This window comes from Drosophila pseudoobscura, chromosome 3, assembly GCF_009870125.1.
Source record: "Drosophila pseudoobscura strain MV-25-SWS-2005 chromosome 3, UCI_Dpse_MV25, whole genome shotgun sequence".
NCBI lineage: Eukaryota > Metazoa > Arthropoda > Insecta > Diptera > Drosophilidae > Drosophila > Drosophila pseudoobscura.
This window is the reverse complement of record NC_046680.1, coordinates 12,272,788-12,287,238: the sequence shown is the minus strand read 5'-3', so window position 1 is coordinate 12,287,238 and position 14,451 is coordinate 12,272,788. Positions and strand designations below refer to the sequence as shown.

General features: G+C 43.7%; 1 protein-coding gene and 1 long non-coding RNA gene across 3 annotated transcripts in view; one reads left to right on the top strand and one right to left on the bottom strand.

The window, feature by feature from the left end:
• Nucleotides 1-14,451, top strand: part of dpr1 (defective proboscis extension response 1) — a 46,977-nt gene that overhangs the window by 7,869 nt on the left and 24,657 nt on the right. The window lies entirely within an intron of this gene.
• LOC117183600 (uncharacterized) lies at nucleotides 4,540-5,579 on the bottom strand. The gene is made up of 2 exons (XR_004468730.1): nucleotides 5,273-5,579; nucleotides 4,540-5,163 (listed from the first exon to the last, which is right to left on the bottom strand). It is a non-coding gene; the product is annotated as an uncharacterized lncRNA (long non-coding RNA).

The following is a 14,451-nucleotide window of genomic DNA, read 5'->3' as shown; positions in this document are numbered from 1 at the left end:
CTCCCTCTCCGTGCCTCCATCATTGACATTCATAGCTGGGAGAGGCGTTGCTGTCTATTGAACTTTTTATGGCCGGTCGCAAATTTCACTTTTATGTTTGTGGCCATCTCCTGCAGTTGGCCATTTGGATGGGTGTTGGTGTTTGGGTCCACAGCGTTGCCTGTTCGCAGTAATTAAGCCGCCTCAATGGCTGATCAAAACGGCATCGCTCCCAGACATTTTCCGCTGGGCGAGACAATTTGTTTGGGTATTTTTCGTCGGTTGTGTGCGTTGGCCAAATGTTGGTTTTGGGACCATGCGGTCCAATGCCTTTTTTTGTGGCCCCCCAATGAATATTAAGCAAGAATACGTGGCTGCTTTGTTATCTGAACGCGTTGTGTTTTGACAGCTCTTTGGAATTCCCCTAAAAAAGAGTAGAAAAACCCATTAAAAAGAAATGGAAGCTCTTGACTCATTTTTTCGCAACCTGATGTTGTAGTGTAATTAAAACCGTATTAAGGAGAGACAATGAATACAGCCCACAAGCAGTGGAAACCATTCTTAGGAGCGTAACAGCCGTAATCGAAAAAAACATCTCACAGAGGAAGTGTTTATGCAAAAGTTTTTTAAATTTAAGAAACGCAAAAAAAAGAAAAAAATTTTCAATTATATTAAACTAAAAAAAATATAAAATCGGCACACTGACTGCGAACAAGGCTGAAGGCTGTAAATATCTGTCCTGATTATTGAAAAAAATACATACATATGTACATATGTATGTATGTATCTGTGGCCACAGTCGGGCGAAATCTACAAATAATTCGAGCAAATATTGGACTTGCTGTAGGGCTGTGCTGATGGAACTTTGATTGGTTAGGGGCTTGGGCAAATTTGGAATGACTTTTCACATTAATTGCTAAGGAAAGACAAGACTACTTGGCTAAGCATATTGTCCAAGACACAGGAGTTCAGTGTCAATTTCTATAAAATCTATAGACGCTGGCTCTTTTCGGGAGCTGCCATAATAAATTACGACATTAAATAAAGTTTGTCAAAAGGAATACGACGAATATTTGCGGCCCTCAGCTCCTCCTTCAGCTGCGCTCAATCTGATTATCTCTTGGGCCAGCTGGGCTGGGGGTCTGAAAAATTGCACAATTCTCGAATACACAGGACACACTTACAAATTGGAGCACATATGTTAAATTTCGCAGGGATCGAGAGACCCAGAGAGAGAGAGATAGAGAGATGGCGAGGGAATGGAACACCCTGACTACGTGCGGACATTAGATGGCGCTCTGTGGACCAATGGGCCCTGGGCCTGGGCCTGGACAATCCCCAATGTGACTCTGCTGTGCGTAGGATGGATTTGATAATTTGCTGGCCGGGCCATAAGCAAAGCTTAGCTAAAAGCCGAGTGAATGGCCCCAGCCTATGATGTACAACATGTCCTGTTTCCGGTGTTCTTCCCCTCTCTCTTTCAACGGCAATCTAAAATAATTTGAGAAATGTCGTACTGCCCCTTTTACTGCTTAGTGGGTGTCCCTGCTCCATGTAGCACTTTAGCCACATTCCATTATCATGTCGAGAGAGCGAGAGCTGTGTGCATGTGTGTCCCCAAGGGAACAGAACTTAATTAGAATTTCGTTTGATTTCTGAACGCCTGATTAAAATCTCTGCAATGCCATAAGTCGCTACTCAATATGAGCTGCAGTGAAATGCTTAGATCGGATATAATCAGGATATGTTCTTGGACTTTCCTCCACTTGCTGGTTTCCCTTGAGATGAAACAATTGCTGCAAATGTTGGTATTACACAATTGATGGAGGAAGGAGAAACTGCTGAATGTAGCTGATACGAAAATCTCCATGGAAATGCTGTGATGGCGAGCTCTTTTCCAGTACGTAGATGTAGTTATTAATTTTACTGCTGCGACTACGACTGTCACTGGCCTGCTCGAAGAAGGATTTCAGGCGAGCAATTGGAACTTCATATCCCTGGCATCTGCAATGTTGGTAGTAGTTTGGTTTCAGCACTTCCTCATGCTGCTGCTGTGGTCGTAATTATTTTTAATTATTTCTGCTGCAGCCACAAGTTTGCTGCAGGTGCAGTTGCTTGTTTTGCCTTCATGCCGGCAGTTTTCTGTTTGCTTTTCCTCGTTGGATGGGGCCTGTATGGATGGTGCTGCAGATGCAGCTGCTCTGATATATGCTGGGAAAGGAAAGTTGTCAGGCAGTTAATAAGCTGACTCTTTTGTGGACTCTTGGAGCTGTTGTTGCGGCTACCACTGAGGCAATTTGCAGTTGGCTTAACATGCCTCGTTGGCTGTTAGTTTGATGTTCATTCTGCTTCAAAGTTGATTCAAGTGCGGGCAAAACTTCCAAAGCAAATGTTGACAGCCTAAGCACACAGCCTCATACACTCCCAAAGAAACTCTCTCTCTGTATCTCTATCTGGCTCTGTCCCTGTCTCTGCTGGGTAGATCATTTAATAACCATCTGAATCCGAAATACAAGTCCAATATGAGACCGCACTCTAATCCCCCTTTGGCTTTTAGATGCCACAAAACTCGCTTAATGTGCGGGCCGGGAGTCGAGTTTGTTGACAGCTTCTGGCAGCAAGTAAAAAAGTGACAACGAAAAGTTTTGCATACTTTTTGGCGCATTATATATTAATGATACATTTGCCATCTGTTTGGCTGGTGGCCCCAGCGGGGGGGCGGCTCCGACTACTCCTCTGCTGCCTAGTGTCTCTTTCACCAGCTCTTTTCGCAGTCCTGCATCAGTCAGTCAGTGGCACATTTTATAATCCACAATGATTGATATGGGAGTGTGTGTCTGTGCATGGTCACATTATGTGCACTCACTTGACGGCAGCGCCAGAGCCAGTGAGACAAATGAGGAAACAAAGAGGCAGTGCGCCTAAAAGCCATCTACACGGAAGATATCGCCACAGTTAAAAATGTCACAGTAAATTCATATTCATTCATTATGTTGAAATCCCCCGCGGGACGAGCACACACAAAGGGTCCATTGGAAAGTGCACAAAAACAGAGAGCCCGCGAGATGGAGATGGGCCCACACTCACACACTCACACATTCACACATGACACTGTGGCACAAAAAAGTGTGCGGGGCAGAGTCGGAAGCCGGCTGCCACTGTAGCATTCATTTTCATTAACCCCTTTTTAGGCTCTGTTCGTTAGTCCCAGTCCCTCCTTCTTATTCCCCATCTTCTTTCAGCCGATGTATCACTTGCCTAATTCTCCGGCGCTTCTGGCTTTTGTTATACTCATGTGTGCAGCACAAGATACGTATGTTGGCTCTGTCTGAATGCCAGGATGTCAGAGACTTGGAGCAAATACACTTCCCACAAAGACTAACGCAGATTCAGTATAGCCCTGATAGCAATTCATTTCTGAGCGATGAGTATCTTCTGGTCGATATACTCAACAATAGAACTTCTACATCTTAAGTGCTGGATCACATACTAGAGTCTGTGGAAGAGTCGGCTTATCCTCGCAGTATTTTCCTCGAAAATGTTGCCAGTTCCTTCGACTTGGGAGTCTTGTTCTGAGCTCAGCATAAATTTGATATTCAAAGGGAGTCTGTATCTGTGTGTGTGTATCTGTCTGTGCTATGTATCGATTTATTGATCAGAATTTCGCCCAACCAATTCCGGCAGTCTTTAATTGCTACTCCCGGGACTCAAATAATTGAAAAGCAGTGAAGCAGTGAAACGTCTATTTGTGTGAATGTTTGCCAAGCTTAATCATCTGTCATCTGTGTTGGGTGTATCTGTCCATACTTATGGCTTAGGCACACACGTAATTGCTAAGCAGCTACACAAGCAAATAGAGAAAGAGAAATGGAGGAGGAGATGGAGATACATCCTAGTCGCAGTCGCTATTAACCAATCGAGCGCAAATCTGCCAAACAACACAAGCATCGGGTATCCGTATTGGCATGAGCTATGTGCAGACTTCAGGTGGTGGTAATAATAAAATCACTCAGGCAGAAAATTAAAGCAACAGATGAAATGTGTCCAGTGCATTCTTAAAGCAAATCAAAAGTTGAGGAGACATTGTAGCTAGTTAAAATCTTATGTTGCATATAAGAAACAAATGAATCTGCGTGTTACCCGTCAACGGTCTCTTGTTTATCTGCGACTATTATTGAAGTACGTGATGTGGCCACAATCGGCACACTCCAATCCCCCCGACTGTCAGCGTAAATATTTAATATCCTAATAAACATCCATATGGCATTTCATTAAATACATTATCATAAAAAAGTAAGCCCGCATACACACGCACCCACACCCACACGCACACTCTCGCACACTCATAATTTCATTAGCACTCTTGGTGCCTTTCGCTTGGGGAAATTCTGCTTAAAACTGGGCAAGCAGAAACCAGAGAGAAGAAAGAGAGCCAGTCAAGGATGGAAAAGAAGTGTGGGACCACATCAGAGGCATTTTGGAATTCATTTTCCTTAATATTGTTGAATGAGAACGAGAGAAAGAGATGCTGAGACAGTGACGGAGGAGTGACAGTGGCAGTGGCAGTAGGAAATAACTCATTTTATTTTCTCTTTTTTGTTTTTTGTTACAAACAAAGAATTAGCATAGATTGTTCCATTCCAAGTGCGATTGATTATGGCAGGGAGTGGGAGAGCACATGTCCCAACACATCCAGCACGGGCACGGACACACCCAAAGCCACACAAAGAGTAACCACAGTTTCGCTGCCTCTTAGACCCAAACATTTCCATCTCTATGCGCTTTGCTCCCTGCTCCAGCATAAATATGCAAATAATAAGCACGAGCTGCGGAAAAGTCGAGAGGGGAAAGAAAAGCCTCTCAGCGGCGGCCTTAAACAGCATTTACAAATAATTTCCAGGGATGAGGCACCAGCGGAGAGGAGATCAGATCCCTTTACACATCCTACACTTGTAATCATTTTTTTTCATATCTCGCTCCGGCTCCTGCTCCTCCTGCTCCTGGCTGAGCTGAAAAGGATTTATTCTCGTGCTTAACTTGGCTTAGCCGACGGTTTTAAATGTAATTAGTATGCATGTTTGCATTTCGTTAGCACTGAAACCGGCGACGCGACTGGCAACTTTTCATTATAAATCACTGAGCAGAAGCGGAGACAGAAGTAGAACCAGGAAGCTCAGGCGTTTCCTTGCGAGCATAATGATGACCGAAAAAAATGTATTTAAATAAATTTTAATTAAAGCCTGTACGCAATATAAAATAAATAAATAAATAAGAATGAAACGGAGACTCTTACTGAAAATGCTGTAGCTGCTACTGCAGAGGAGATACAGTGTCAGCGGCAGTGGAAGTGGCAGTGGTTTCGCTGTTGTTCTTCTTACTTTGACTGATGAAGATTTATGCGGCAAAGTCGAGGTTATTGCTGCGGTTGCCAAGGTGCACGAACCAGACGAGTCGTTCCACGCCCTCAGACGAGGCATCCTGGATGTGGCAATTTGTTTCGAGTGCCGCTCCGTGTCTCATTGGCAACCACGGGGATAGCCGGAGCAGAGAGCTGTCAGCCACTTACTGCCAACAAACCGCGACAGTGACAAATTCAAAATAATTTCATTTTCTCTTTATTTGCCGTCGATTATTCATGGGCCCTGGCTCGGCCCAAAGTGGCGTTTAATTAAATTTGACAACATCTACAAATTTCCATTTTCCAGTTATGACTTTACAGAAACAGCTGTTGACTGCAGACAAGTATATTTTCATCTTCAAGTGGGGTGTTATATGTATATACTAGAGTCCTGCAAAATCGATCGATTCACATAGATTTGGCAATTCTGCTTTGCGACCCCCTTGCATTTAGACGACTATCGACTGATCTGTACTAAGGCCTTCTTGCCAAAATGTGATGGCTGCCAAAACATATGGCCATGCTTATTACGGATCATAAAAAACCATCAAAAGCTATGAATTTTAAAACTTTTGAATCATTGTTATTCATTCATTAACTTGTTAGCTAGTAATTACCAATATTTGCGTTGTTCCATGAAGTGCACTATGTACGAAATACGTATATTAGAACTCTGTGTGAAAAGTACAAGTCTGATGGATATATGGCCTCATTAGAGAGTATTTTACAGCATGAACACCATTTTTAGACCCCGTTCCTGCTGGCCGGTCAGCCTGCTATTAGCGAGAAGCGTACTTACTCTGGAGCGGAAAAGTGTTGGCCAAGCAATTTGCCATTTAGCTTCGGCTATTTCAAGCCCTTTTTTCTGCCCTTTTTCTGCCGATTTGCGCTCGGCCACTACTGCAATTTGCAATTTGTTTGCTTTGCCATGTTTTGGTGTATCTTCCAGCTCCGTCCCTCCGTATCTCTTCGGCAGTGTCAGAGGCAATGGCTGGGGTTGTCCTTAATGAATCTGGATTATTAATGTGCGCTCGTATTTCTTCACTTGATTATACATGTAATTTTCGCCCTGTTTTCGCTTTGTTCGCCTCAGTCCTTTTTGGCCATTGCTTCGGATCCGGATCCTGCACCGTTTGCTCCTTTTCCTTTGCTGTTGTTTGCTGATGTTTTCGTTTGGTTTACATTTCATCATTTCCCATTGTCGGTATCCGTATCCGCAGCCTCTCTGGGCCTGTCTTGTCCTGTACTGTCCTGTTCTGGCCATGTGCTGGAATGCAAACAACTCGGTACCAGGAGAAAAGTGGACAGAGACAGCAGCTTATAAATTAGTGACTGACTCAATTAATGAATGGGCTAAATTAAGGGAACCTCTGCGATGCTGAGCCAGCACCCAAATACGAGATCCTTCTGGGCGGAAAATATATAAAGCAGGTGGAAATGGAAAATGCCTGAGTACGTCCCAATTTCACATTAAAGCAGTTCCGAGAATTATTTAATTGACTTCAAAAAAGGGCGCGCTTTTAAGTGGCGACTTTTCAGCAAGTGCCTCTGGTAATGGGAAATGGAATTCCATGGAAATTTTTATAAATCACTGCTCGGAATAGCTCGGGGCGAAATTTGCTGCACTCTGCAAGCACAAAAAATAGTTAATCATTTAAATTGCATCAAGAGGCAGCCAGGCAAGCCGTCCAAATGTATTTAGCCGCAGAAAGCATGCCACAGAGCATTCCGTCCGTTCGCCATAAAAAACACAGTGCAATTCCAATGGCCCGAAGCAATGGCCACAAGGAAGCAGTCCCAACCAGAAATAGAGATAGAAAATACAACTACCAGAGATAAGTAAATCATCCAGCAAGACGAAGGTCTGCTGCAGATAAAACAAGAGCTGAAAATGCGGCGAAAATATATGTAAATAAGCTTCGTATTAATCATGGAAATACTCGTAGCTCCGCCTCTTAATGGTCGCCAAAGAATGCAACATTTAAATGCGAAAAGGGAACACAGAAAGGTGTCTTAACTGCATTTTTGCTGCTGGCTAAAATTGTAACAGCTTTTTATGCTCAAAAAGCAAAAGTAATTAGTTGTGATATTCAGTACTCGCAAGGGTACTCGTATTTCCTGGAACTTCTGACGACCCGGACCCCTTTTTTATGCCCTTTCTGGCCGGGCCTAATGAATAGGAATGTTTCTGCTGCCTGCGAAGGCGATAAACGTTTGTTGTGATTATTTGATTGGAAAGCCATAAAACCCAAAGACAAGGAAACAACATTTCCGCTAGCAGGATGTGTCCGCATGTGAACACATCCATTACACACACGCACATACTGGTGGACATGCGGAGAAGGACAACTGGTCCGTGGTTCGTGGTCCTTGGTCCCTGGTCTGGCATTTAATGGTCACTTTTATGGATGCGCACTGCACTGCCTGTCATTGATCGCCCTTTTCGTCAGTCATTAAAATGTTTATGCTTCGTTCTTTCAGTCTGCTAGTCTACCAGTCGCTCTGTTTTTGGCCTAATTGAAGAACTCTTGAGCCAGCCTACATGTACAGTTCGGTACGGTACGGCTTGGTGAGGTTCGCTGGTCTTAATTAGGTTGTAAAACTTTAATTACATCTCCGGGCAATCAGCGCAAATCATTTGGAATTTATACCTATGCACAGTGCCAGTCCCAGTCCCAGTTCCTGACCCTGAACCCACCGCAATTTCACGAATGTTGCGGTTGTCTGTGTGTGGGAAATCTAATTTGAATGCTCACCGACTGAGTGACAATCATCTGTCCCTGTCTGCGCATTAATGGAATATTCAATTCCACCGCCAAGGCGTTTGTCCAGCCTCAGCTTAAGGTCAGGAAAAAATGCCGGGCAGTGCGTGCTTTATGGACTCCTTGCTTGAGTGATGAGATGTGCTTAAAGCTGTCCATTAAAGCCGAATGAGGAGGATAGGTTGGGGAGGCCAGGGGCGGGTCAGATCAGACAGGCGGAGACGAGGCTTCATCTGGGCGTAAAATCGATTTTGTGATATATTAGTAGACACAGAGACATTAACATAAACACGCACAGATATGGACACATGTGTATCCTTCTGATAGTAGAAGGCAGACAGAAAAGGCCGTGGGCATAAATTGGATGTGCGGCCGCCATCGTATAGTATAGCTCATCAAAATGCAAAACAAAATGGGCAAAAGTAATTCCCCTCCATATCAAGTTATTTATTTTCTAATATTGCCACAAGATGCTCCATCCCCATCCCCATCACCATCCCGAGCATCATTTACTTTAATTGTGTGAGTGTCTGTGCGATGGGAGAGGCAGTGGCATAAGTTTGATGGAACCAGAAAACTTATTTCATCAAAATTGTCTCCTTTTGGGAGGAATTGCTCTATATTTTGATGGGGAAGTGCGTGTCATCCACAATTCCATGGGATTTTCCAATTTTCAACCTCACTTTCATGTGGGTTTCCGTCAATTTGGTGCTTGACAACGCAGCACAGAGCTGTACTGACAGCAATCAGAGCGGAGTGGAAACCGCAAAACGTTTTCGCCCTACATATAATTAAGCAAACTATTCAAATATGACGCATACGCCATGTGGTACAGCATCCATTAGCGACACTGGGCATACATAAATCTGGTGTTACGCATACGCCACGTGGTCGTGACTGATTCGAGTTGCCTGTCCGTCGGTTGGAGCGGTTTGTCCAGCAAACAATGAAATAGTTGACAAAATTAATTGAATTGCCTCTACTTTACATGATTTTATTTAGGCTACAGAATTCGGTTCTTGATGTGAAATTTATTCGATTGGAAACAGAAGTGGAAGCTTATAGGATATATGTGTGCTGGGCTTTGCCATAATCACTTATTAAAACTTTACTCGTATTAATAAACAAAATCTCCACACACACACAAAAAAGGGGTGGAGAGCACAATTTTAAGAATTCTGTGGACTTTTTCTTTCCGATAAGTTTTTCAGCCAGTAGTATTAAAAACTTATGTATGCGCATGTGTTTTGGGATTAGAAAACTGCTGAACTTTGAAACTGCTAAATAGTGGGTACCTTTAAGTCGAAATATACTTTCACAGCGTTCTTTTTACTTTTTTTTGACTCAAGGCCTTTTGTCGGTTCTAATTGACTGAATAATTAGTTCTGTCGAACGGTATTCCCTCGTCTGCACTCAATTACTTTGGCCAAGTTAACATGGACTTAAAAACAGCGCTCAAGTGAGGGTGCAATTCGTTGCCGCTTAATTGGTGACGTTTTTGTGGCTTCACCGTTTGCCTGGACATTTGTTGGCCACAGCGATGGACACAATGGGATCAGTTATAAAATATGCATTTGATGCCCGTGGTACTCGCCTGGGTATTAATAATTCTCAAATGAGAATTGATTAACTCATAATTAGTGCACTTAGCGTGTGTTTGATTAACATTGAAGCGCACAACGGTCCTAATTCTGACAATTCATAAATTATTGAACTAATTGCCATTCGCTGAAAGTCCGGCTTTTGTATGCATTGTGTCCATTGTTTCATTTCGGAATTGATTTCTTCTATCTTACTCGATATGAAGTTGGATTTCAAACAATCCCAGACATACGCTGGAGTTAACCAAAACCAATACTCGACATCTGGTGGCAAGTTTCGGGTCCAATGGTTTATGCCAACAAAAGGTATCGCCATGGCAACTGCTGGAAGTACATAATCAGGTTTTAGGCTTACGTCGAACCCAGCCCAACCAGCCACACCGGCCCCAGAGGGTTAAATGAGGCATGCCTTCTTGGCTGTGTTTGTGGCAAGCGAGATGGAGTTCAATTAGTGGCCTGAACAAAGCCAAGTGGCAAATGAGCTGCACTTGCTTTTAGCTGGTGTCCTTGTTCTAGTTTCTGTAGAGCTGCGCCTGTCGCTGCCGTTGCGTAAGTTTTCGGGAGAGAAAACTGGAAATGGAGAGGGAGAGGAACAGAGGACGACTCGGGTTGCTTGCTAATTTGCAACTCCCGTGGCATATTAGTTGACATTGCCTGGGAAATGATGTGGAAAATTATGCGGAGCATGCCCCATGCAAATTATGATTGTGTTGATTATGAGGCATTAAAGCTAAACGAAGCAAAGACTTTAGTTTGTTTTCCAGCAGCAGGCTGTAGGCAGAAATTAACATACAGATTCCCATTGGCGACTGGCGACTGAAGTCTGGCGACACGTAGCCACATTTGAAGACTTAAAGTTTTCCGTTTCCTTTTGTTGCAGCCTGGCTGCTTTCAGTGTTGCTTTCGTTGGGCATAAAATTACAAAGGCCTCCTGGAATGGCATACTCTTAGGCACTTTTATGAGTGCTAACAAGCTCATAGAGAACGAACCCTCAGACCAGGTCAGACCATGCTACCCCACCACACCACACCACATCAGCCAGGCACACTCCAGAGTGAAGACATTAGCAGTGAGCCGGGACAAAGTAACCCAAAAATGAAGTAGAGACCCGGCACAAAGGAATCTAAGGGCAACGAACATGAAAATGGAAAAACCCAGCACCCAGCTCCAGCCACATTCCGCTCCACTCAGAGGCTGGGGTAGAAGAAAAAATGCCGTCATTTGCATGCATTGTCAGGCCCGGGACTAGGTCGGGGGCCTGGCAACACAGGAGCTACAAAAAAAGGTCAACTTGGTCCCCAAATTGGCACAATAGTTGCGTAGGTGTCGAATTTGTGACCGGACTATGAATAAGCGTTCGTTCGTTCAGGCTGATGGAGGCTGACAGTTTTCTTGTCTTTTTTCTCGACTGTTTTCCCCCAGCAAACATATTTATTTGCACACTTCCATTCGGTCCAGTCGTTAAGCGTTCATTGTGTCCCGTATAGTTGGGTGACGGTGACCCTGCTCCAGCAGCAGCAACAACAACATGACCCACAAAAATGATACTCAATGCAAATTGAATAGGAGACGAGGCAGCCCAAGGACCCAATAATCTTGCGAGGTGGCGGGATGAACTGTGCCGCAACTTGTTGACTTCTGAGCACCGATAGAGTCCGGCTGTCGGCCATTAACTTGAGAGTTTTGTAAGCAGATATATTTACGTGGCAACCTTTAAAGTGCCAGCTCATTGGGGAGGCATATTAAAGAGAATGACGAGGCGCCACCGAGAGCATTAATTCCAGTGAACACGACATCTCCTCTACCATCAAAACATATGGAATACGGAATATGTAAAGCAGCCCAAGTGGAAGATGAAGAGCCAATCAATTTGCATTTACATTCGACTGATTTCCATGGAAGGTTTAACCTAAAGATTTTCCAAGGATGAAGAAATCATGCTTGCAGATTCGCATGTTGCCAGTGCCTCTCCCTTGCGCGACTTGCTGTCGTTGTTTCATGGGAAAATATTCATAGAACTGTTCAGAAAATGTAATGAAAACTTATTGACAAGATGACATATCCAAAATTAAAGCCACACATAAGTAATTAGTCATTCCCTTTCACCTTTTACGAACCTTTATTGCGGTAGCTTAAAACTCGCACCGGATCTTCTTAGGTTTATTTTTTTTACATTTATTGATATTAAATCATATAGCCACAAGTATAATATAATACATAGTATAATAATAATAATATTCGATATAATAAGAAGAAGTAATTGAAGCATTTTTAGCCCAAGACGATCGTAGGGGGATGCTTTGAGTGTTCTATTGAATGGTCTTTAAGTCCCAGGCAAAGTTTAGCACAAAGGTGGACCCCTTGTGAGACCATACTTTGGAATGCAATACCATTTGTATTGCTCGGTACTTGGTCCTGCACAGAACCATTAAATGAAAAATTATTGCTGTCATTTACAAACACTTCACCCAGCGACAATTTTTACTTAATCTCGTTTTCCTTGGGAAATTTATTTCGTTTTCATTCAGGGCAAATTCCGCGAAAAATTTTCAATAAATGTTGGCGCCATTCATTACAATTTGAACCGACAGAATTTTGTTTTTATTTTTGCACGCGAAATAACGGAGACGCACCAGTAGGTGCTGGAGAAGTAGGTTGAAGCTGCTTGTTTTGTTTATTTTGTGGTAGGGCAGGGGCAGGTCTTTATCCTCTGAGATGTCAGACATTCAGCATGTGCAAATTCATGCCCCACAATAAACGAATCAGCTACGTGGCCACAAGGATCCTTCCAACTCCTTCGAATCTGAGGCTCAGTCTGAGTCGAGTCTATTGTTTCGCAGAGAGGATGTCAGCGACAGCAATGGCAATGGCAACGGCAACGGCAAGCTGCAGATGCAGTAAATCCACTTTTAAGGCTTGTGTAAGGCTCAACCAAAGAAGAAACGCAAGAAAGACAAAAGTCAGCGAAAGATTTGCGGCAATGGGATGGAAATGGGAATGGAATGAGGTTTGGGGATTGGGGCGGAGGAATGAGGAATGAGGACTGTGGCAGCTCCCCTAGCTGCTGCTGCCAGTTGCAGTTGAATATTTTACGCACTGATTAAAGCAAACGAAACTTTGCCATTTGCATTCCCTTCCATTCGCTGCGAAGAGAGTTTTCCTTGCGCGTGCATATTAAATGAGATTTTTATCTGGTTTTTCCCCGCTGCTGATGCTGCATTTTCTTGTAAGTTGTTTACTTTGTCGGCGAAAACTTTGGCAGTGTTAATGTGCTCCAGCAGCCTGCGAGAAGGAGAGTGGCGTTGCGGGAAAAGGCTTCATAAATATCGGAGGCTAATGAGCAGCAGTCGTCGCTGCAGGATGTCTAGACAAGGCTTAGGGCAAGCGGGACAATAAGCTGCAATCTCCCGGCTCAAATAAAAATCCCATAAAAATCACTCATACGCATCCCTACCCCGCTAACCTAATTTGATGGCAGCGTCTTTCAGGCGACACCAACAAAAACGACCTACGCTAGATGTCCTGGCAGTGGGTAAGGACTGTCTCTAGCACTGTCTCCTCTTATCGACCAACGGCAAAAACGGCCAATAAAATGGGCTAAATTATGAGAGAAAGAGATACCGCACTCGCATAGAAATTGACCAAATGGCAATGGCCTAGAGACCAAAGTTCTTAGCTGCCGGCATTTTGTTAAATTAAATCAGAGCTGCTGGCAAAAAAACCCTCTCTACGCTCTGCGTAGTCCCTCTGAAATGAGGGACATAATCATGAAAAAGTCGGCCACAACAACAGCAACAACATACACAGATAGCCATAAAAGCGACGCCCAGAAGTCTGCAGCAGTTTTTGTGTGTGTTTGTGTGCTTCCACCCGGTACTCGAGGGGCACAAGGGTATATTGTGTCCTTACAAAAGTTTGTAACAGGCAGAAAAAGCGTTTCCGACACATTGACGTACGATCTGCCGAATGACCAAAAATCCTTGCGATCGGATAATTACTGCAGCGAAAATAATTCAAATCTTTAATTATAAGAGGGTCTGTTTTTTTTAGATACGAGTATATCTCCAGAATAGCGGGTATCCTATAGTCGGAATACAAACGAGAGCTAGTACTTGTTTGTTTTCTGCATGGCCCACTGCCTTAACTTTTGCCCTCGCACACATTCTCATTTTCAGTCACAGTTACAGTCACATCTATATCTATATCTATAGATACATGAGAGTGTGGTAGGCGAAGGGGTAGGGGATACCTACGAGTACGAGTATTGTTTCCTCGTTTCTAGTTTTACTTTGGGGGAAAGTTCAATGCCTGCCACACAATACAATTTGGTATTGGCCCTCGACGAGCCACCGCCCCACCAGTTTTTGCACATTTCCCCGCACTTCTGATTGTCATTTTTGCATTTCTGCTTTGAAGTCAGGCGGAAAATTTTCAAGGCAGCGTCGCACTTTGCCAAACTTAAAGGAAATTCAAACAAAGCAGAGCGAGAGGACAAATAGAAAGCTTGCCAAGATAAAATCAATGCCAGAACTTGTTTATTGTTCAGTCAGCAAGACACTTTACTTTGCTCAGTCGAGTTGGTTTCACTGCTGCAAAAACACCCAAAACTATGTCAGTGGTGGCATATCTTTAAGTGGTTCATCTGTGCTCCACTCCTCAGTGCTGATTGCTTTGAGCCAAATCTTTGGATTCAATCAGCACGCAATTAGC